Source organism: Amblyraja radiata, unplaced genomic scaffold (genome assembly GCF_010909765.2).
Source record: "Amblyraja radiata isolate CabotCenter1 unplaced genomic scaffold, sAmbRad1.1.pri S66, whole genome shotgun sequence".
In the NCBI taxonomy this organism is placed as follows: Eukaryota; Metazoa; Chordata; class Chondrichthyes; order Rajiformes; family Rajidae; genus Amblyraja; species Amblyraja radiata.
In genome coordinates, this window is record NW_022630160.1 from 582,802 (window position 1) to 589,792 (window position 6,991).

The following is a 6,991-nucleotide window of genomic DNA, read 5'->3' on the forward strand; positions in this document are numbered from 1 at the left end:
GGGACCCGCGGGCTCCCGGTGTTACCGTCCGCCAAACCCGCAGTTGCAGCCACCGAATCTCCGGAGGTCGGGCCGCAGCAGCGTCCACCACAGCTCCACCCGCTCTGGACTCGGCCAGCTCCGCGACGGTGAGGTGAGTAGTCGGTACCAGAGCCCCCTGTCTTCCTGTTGGAGGCCGCTCCTCGTTGCAGCCCCAACGACAACGGAGACCCGACAAAGAAAAGGTCGGGTCTCCCGTGCAGGGAGAGATTTAAAAGTTACCCCCAACCCCCCCCCCCCCCCCACACCACCCCCACCCCCCCCCCCACACACACACATACCCCAACAAAAAATAACAAAAACTACATAAAAACATAGACATAAAATAATAAAAACGCAGACGGACTGCAGAGGCCGCTGCAGACGAGAGTCGCGCCGCCTACCGGATGATGAAACGGAGATGAGGAAACACTTTTTTCACACAGAGAGTTGAGTCCATGGAATTATCTGCCACAGAATGCGGTGGAGGCAGGTTCTCTGGATACTTTCAAGAGAGAGATAGTAGATCTCGTAAAGATAGCAGAGTCAGAGAATATGGGGTGAAGGCAGGAACGGGATACTGATTGTGGATGAACAGCCATGATCACATTGAATGGCGGTGCTGACTCGAAGGGCCGAATGGCCTACTCCTGCACCTATTGTCTATTGCCTCGGAATTCTTCTATGCGAATGGATCCACACGTTCTGGCCGGGCTGCAGTTTCAGAGTTCTGGATGCAGGCGGCAGCTTCGTCCCGTTGATTGCAAATTTGCGTTTCAGCACGGGGCTTCGGCGGGAAGCTCGGCGGATGCAGCCCGGTGTTAGGAGACACAGGAAGACTGGGCTTCCCATCGACCGTGCGGCGACCACTCCACCGGTGATCAGTCGCGTGAGTAGCGCTGCCGGGAAATCTGCCGACATCGCGGCAAATGGGGGAAACCCAGCCACCCGGCTCTCCAACTCGGACTCCCGCGACGAGTCGATGAGCACCGAAACGGCGAGCACAAGCCGCCGTGGAGCTGAGATACAGGCCCGCAAATTCGGTCGGCTATGGGGATGGATGCAGCCGGACTGGCCGGGCCGGAGATCCAGAACCCTGGCTGCAGGCGGCTGATTCGAGCCGCCGGTTCCAACATTCTGTTTCAGTTCAACTCTTAATGTAGATAGTAATGCATTATGATGTACAGTTAAGAATCCTTACTGTACAGATGTGTAAAGATTTGCATGTTGCAAAAACTTAATTTGGGTACTGCTTTAAAGGAATTAAATGGGTTTTACTTTATTCTGTTGAGATTAGTATATATTTGCAGCAAGAAATGAGCAGTACGCCCTTGTAATCATCTGAGTAACACCGTTGTATTTTAAAGTGTAATTTAGATATGAGTTGGAATAATCTTGAAAGGGTTGTAATCCAAACTTTTCATTTGCTTGTTGGTTTTAAACAGTTTTCTTGCAAGTACACTGGTATTACGTTTGCACAGTAACGCTGAGAAAATGTGATGTATTTACTCACTTAGCTATATAGTGAACCATGGGGCATCCATAGGAATTAATGGTCCTATTTCAAAAGTAGCAGAAAAGTGGCATTGTCTAATGGCTGTTGATGTATTTTATATATCATGTTTAAACATACAAAACAATTGGTTTGAGTTTGCAAACTTTACCATCCTGGTAACATCTACATTTTACAGAGCAAAAATGACTGATTTTTCTGATCTTAAGTCACATTGCCTGTGTTGGCCTGACTTCAGAAGCAAATACAATTGTATTTTTTTTTTGTATACGGTGAAATGAAAACACTGTAAAAAGCTTCAACTAACTATGGTACCAACATGCAAAAATCTTCAGAAAGTTGTTCATAAAATTATACACAATATTTGATGTAACACTATACCATTGCATTAATATCATCCACTTATACATTTTCAGCTACCAATCACTTCTGTAATTAAACAAAGACTTAATTTTTTGTAAATTTGAAAGATCTAACTTCAGATTATTAATGGAAACTATTCATTGTTTAAGCCTCGCTCTGCCAAATCGACTACATTTTTCAGCATTTCTTCCTAAACTTGTATTACACACAACACGTTAGATAAGTGTTTCTACCTCATGTAGATTCCTATTTTTTGTGAGAAACACTCAGTACAAATCATTATTGATATTAGGGATTTTCTTCTGACTCAGTTCAAAGTATCTAATATATGTATAATTATGGAATTGCACAGTTAGGCATTTTACTTTTTTTTAATACATTTCCATGTTTTCATTTGATTATGGTCATTGGGAACAAAAAGTAATGATTTATGTTGATTTGCCAAATTACTGACATGATTCATTCTATTGTTTCTGGTTATGTATATACTGTAAAATAAACTTGAAGGGTTTACAATTTTTATTTAAAAAATAAATAAATAAATGAATAATAATAAATAACAAACAAAAAAGGGTGGGGGGGAAGCACGGGGTTTCGGCGGGGAGCTCGGCGGTTGCTGCACCGTGTTTGGAAACACCAGAAGAGTCGGTTGGCCCCCGATCGGGCCCGAGAATCTTCAACTGTTGACATGACCGAGGGTATGTTCCGCTGACGGGAACCTCCTGAAATCCCGGTTGGCTGTGAGATGCCCGGCGACCGCGATCTCCACAGCGGACTGACGCGACGAGTGATGCGTACCGGAACGTCCAGCCTACGCCGCCGCGGAGCCGAAATACAAAACCCACAGATTCGGCCTCCGACGTCTTCTATGGGGATGGATCCACTCGGTCATCCGGGCCAGAGTTCCTGAGAGCCGACTGCATGAGGCGGATTCGACCCGCCGATTACAACATCGCGTTATCGACACAGGGCGTCGGTGAAGAGATCGGTGCAGCCCGGTGTACGGAGACACACGAAGAGTCGGCGGCGCTATGTTCGGTTCACGACACGTCAACTGGTGACCGACCGCGTGGGTGTACAGCTTCCGAGAATCTGCCTAAATCGCGATAGGCTGGGAGCGCACGGTGACCCCGCTGTCTGACGAGGATCGCCGCGCCGGTCTAATGGCGATCCTTATCCGCCACGGAGCCCAGATACAGACCCGCAAATTAGGCCTCGGAAGTCAGTTATGGGGATGCATCCGCCTGAACTGTGTGGACCGGAGTTCCAGATTCCTGGCCGCAGGCGTCAAATTAGACCCGCCGATGCGGACATTGCGTTTTCCGCACGTCGCTTCGGTGGGATTCTACAAGGAACCGAGATTAGTGGAGTGTGTCCGAGATGGATGCTTCGAGCAGCTTGCGCTAAACCTACCTGGGACAATACAATTGTGGATTTAGTGTTGTGTAATGAACCGAATTTGATAAAGGAACCCAGGGTAAAGGAACCATTAGGAGGGTCGCGACCACAACATGATCAGTTTTAATCTGCATTTTGAGAAGGAGAAGGTGATATCGGATATGTCGTGTTGCATCTGGACAAAGGGGGCTACAGAGGCATGAGGGAAGGAGCTGGCCAAAGTTGACTGACAGGGACACTACCTTGGATGACGGTGGAACAGCAATGGCAGGAATTTCTGGGAATAATCGGGAGACGCAGGATTTTTCATTCCGACGAAGAAGAAGATTCTAGTGGGAGAAAGAGGCGGCAGTGCTGAGAAGGGAAGTCAAGGGCAGTAGAGAAAACCAAAAGAGAAGGTGCATAACATAGCAATGATTCGCGGAAGCCCGAGGATTGGGTAGCTTTTAACAAACAATAGAAGGGAACCTTAAAGGCAATACAGGGAGAAAAGATGAAATACGAAGGTAAGCGAATAATATACAACAGGATAGCAAGTGTTTCTTCAGTTATATAAAGTGTAAGAAAGAGGCAAGAGTGGACGTTGAACCGCTGGGAAATGATGCAGGAGAAGTGATAATGGGGACTAAAGAAATGGCAGAGAAGTTGAATAACATTTTCATTCTTCACAGTGGAAAACACCTGAACGTGTCCTGAAAATTCAAGAGAGTCAGGGGGTGGAAGTCAGTGGACTGGCTATTAGTGGGGAGATGGTGCTTGGGATTAAGCTGAAATGGCTGAAGGTGGATGTAAACTGGACCAGATGGACTGCACCCTAAGGTTCTGAAAGAGGTGGCTTTAAATATTGTGGAGGCATTGATATTGATATTTCAGGAATCACTGGAGCCAGTTGCTTATAATTGCCAATATTACCCCGCCGCACAAGAAGGGAGCAAAGCGGAATAGTGGGAACTATCGGCCGGTTAGTCTGACTTCAGTGGTTGGTAAGATTTTAGAATCCATATAAAGGATGAGGTTACAGAGTACCTAGAAGTTCATGATAAAATAACCCGGTCAGCATGGAATTGAGGCAAATTTGCTGGAATTCTTTGCAGAAGGAAATAGCAGGACCGACAATAGACAGTCAGTAGATGTTGTTTACCTAGATTTTCAGAATGTCTTTGATAAGTTGCTACACCTGAGACTGCTGTGGAGGGTGAGAGCCCATGGTGTCAAAGGGCTGATACTAGCATGGATAGCAGGTTGGCTGCTTGACAGAAGGCAGAGTGGCAATAAATGGGGATGTATCTGGTTGGTTGCAGTGACTAGTGGAGTTCCGTAAGGGTCGGTACTGGGGCCGCTACTTCACGATTTGGACGAGGAAAATGAAGGCGTTGTGGCGAAGTTTGCGGATAATGCGAACATAGGTGGAGCGGGCAGGTAGAGTAGAGAAAGCAGGAACTCTGCAGAAGGACCTTATGGCTTCCCGGCGCCTGCATTTATACAGGCAGAAACCAGTCGTCATGGCCAATAGCGCTGCTCCCAAATTCAAATTACAACCAATGACATGTAACACGGGCTATTACAGAGGCCGAGTGGTTCTGGGCTGTTGCATTTCCCTCCTATGATACTGCGAAGCTGGCACGGGAAATAATTAACATGGAAGAAATAGCCAATGAGACGGCAGACACCCTGTGGGGTAAAAGAGGCATCACAGATCTATCAGCTGAAGTATTCGCACCGGAACTCCGCTTGGTCTCACCGAAATAGATCGATGAGACCCCCCCCCCCCACCCCCCAGGAACAATGTGCTATCAGCTGCAGATATGGCGCGTAAAGCAATGCACACAGCGCTGCAGACTTGACGCGAAAGGTTGAAACCGAGCGTGGTGGTGTTGTGTTAAAGTTAAATCAATTATTTTTTAATACAAAAAATGGTCTTTAAACATAACGTTATGGCCACAGCGCTATTGGGTCACTAATTGTTCGGGCACAATTCTTGTATAACATTCACCCCCCGGAACAGTCTGGTTACCGTCACATCCGGTCCGCAGGCTGTAGTAAAGGTCACGCGGTCGTGATGACAATCCACACACACAACGCAGTCATATTGTGGCCGACAAGATTGTCCCAATGGTCAGTCACCAATGCACCACTGTTGTCCACCAGCCTCCTAACATCCCGAAACGCCACCATGTTCCCGGGGGGTTGTACCGTGGTACTGTTCTCCGAACCTTCCTATCTACTCCAAGGCTTCCTGGATGTGGTCAGCGAGGTTGGTGATGTTCCCGGATTCACCTGGAATATAAGTACAGCGCTCCCGCACGATCAAAGCACAAGTGCCCCCTTTCTCAGCCAGGGTAAAATCTATGGCCATGCGGATCTGTCGGGCTACGGTGCGCATACTTCAGCTAATAGTTCTTGGATGACCTCTTTTTCCCCACTCATGGCGTCTGCCGTCCCATTGGCTCTTTCTTCCATGGCTGAAGCCATGTTATTCATTTCCCGTGCAAGCATCGCAGTATCATAGGAGGGAAATGCAACGGCCCAGAACCACTCGACCTCCGTAGTAGCCCGTTACACATGTCCTTATCGTGGCTATGTGGGTAAGGATGGCAAGTGTCTCAGGTGGGGTGCCTCATATGCCAGGTAACAGCAGCCCGTCCAGGACATTGGTCTCTCCCATGTCCCGAAGTGCACCCCGGGCATTCCCGGGAGCCAGGATTAGGCCCACAGGCCACACACCCAGTAAGTTCCATTAACGGGGTGTGGGGGAACCGCCCTGGTGTATGTCGTACAGGTACTGTTACCCAGGGAAGGGCCCGACCCCTCAAAGTTACAATGGCAGGGACTATTACTGGACTCGTCGGCACCAGTTAGCCGGAACCTCGAATGTGGTTGAATGGGGGATTGTACCACCCGTCAATGCAGTGACACTGGCAATCAAGGGTGGTTTGGCGGCAGTTCTTAGCCGCACCACTCCTGGTCTCGCTACAAAAAGACCAGGCGGACAATTGTTCGCTATGATTTAAGGGGACTGCCCACAATGGGATGTCCCCACTGTGGTACTGGATGCGTGTACACACCCAGCGCGCTGAGACATTGACACATTGGGCGAATTTATAGCTGAGGGTGAGAAACGAGTTTGGAACAGGAGATTCATGAATGTAGGCCGAGGTGTCCACATTCCCCCCGAACACCACATGCAGGCAAGCAACAGTAAACCAACAATAATTCACCCATGTCCTTCCCGACAATCACAGCCTCCAATACAACAGTGATGGACCCGATGTCCTTGGGCCCAAGGTACTTGGGTCATGGGTGTTCCACTGGTACCTGGTGCCGGGCCGTTCAGTCCTGGTGATACTCCTCACTGGGCACGTGGGCCTGCAGCGTATCCGTCAGTTGTTGCCTTGTAATGGCCGCAAGAACATGAGTACGGAGGATGCCATCTCAACGGCACTTCACTCCGCCCTCTCCCACCTCGACAACAGAGACACTTACGTAAGAATGCTGTTCATCGATTACAGCTCAGCATTCAACACCATTATACCATCAACACTGATCACCAAACTCGGTAACCCGGGCATCGACCCCTCCCTCTGCAACTGGATACTGGACTTTCTAACCAACAGACCCCAGTCTGTTAGGTTAGACAAGCACACCTCTTCAACCCTCACCCTGAACACCGGCGTTCCACAGGGCTGTGTGCTGAGCCCC

General features: G+C 48.7%; 1 long non-coding RNA gene across 1 annotated transcript in view; it reads left to right on the forward strand.

Annotated features, from left to right (window-relative positions):
• The first annotated feature begins 1,221 nt into the window (after positions 1–1,221).
• Positions 1,222–6,991, forward strand: part of LOC116969501 — a 14,606-nt gene continuing 8,836 nt past the window's right edge. Inside the window, exon 1 of the long non-coding RNA XR_004410794.1 lies at positions 1,222–1,363. This is a non-coding gene — a long non-coding RNA (uncharacterized LOC116969501). The remainder of the gene's footprint in view (positions 1,364–6,991) is intronic.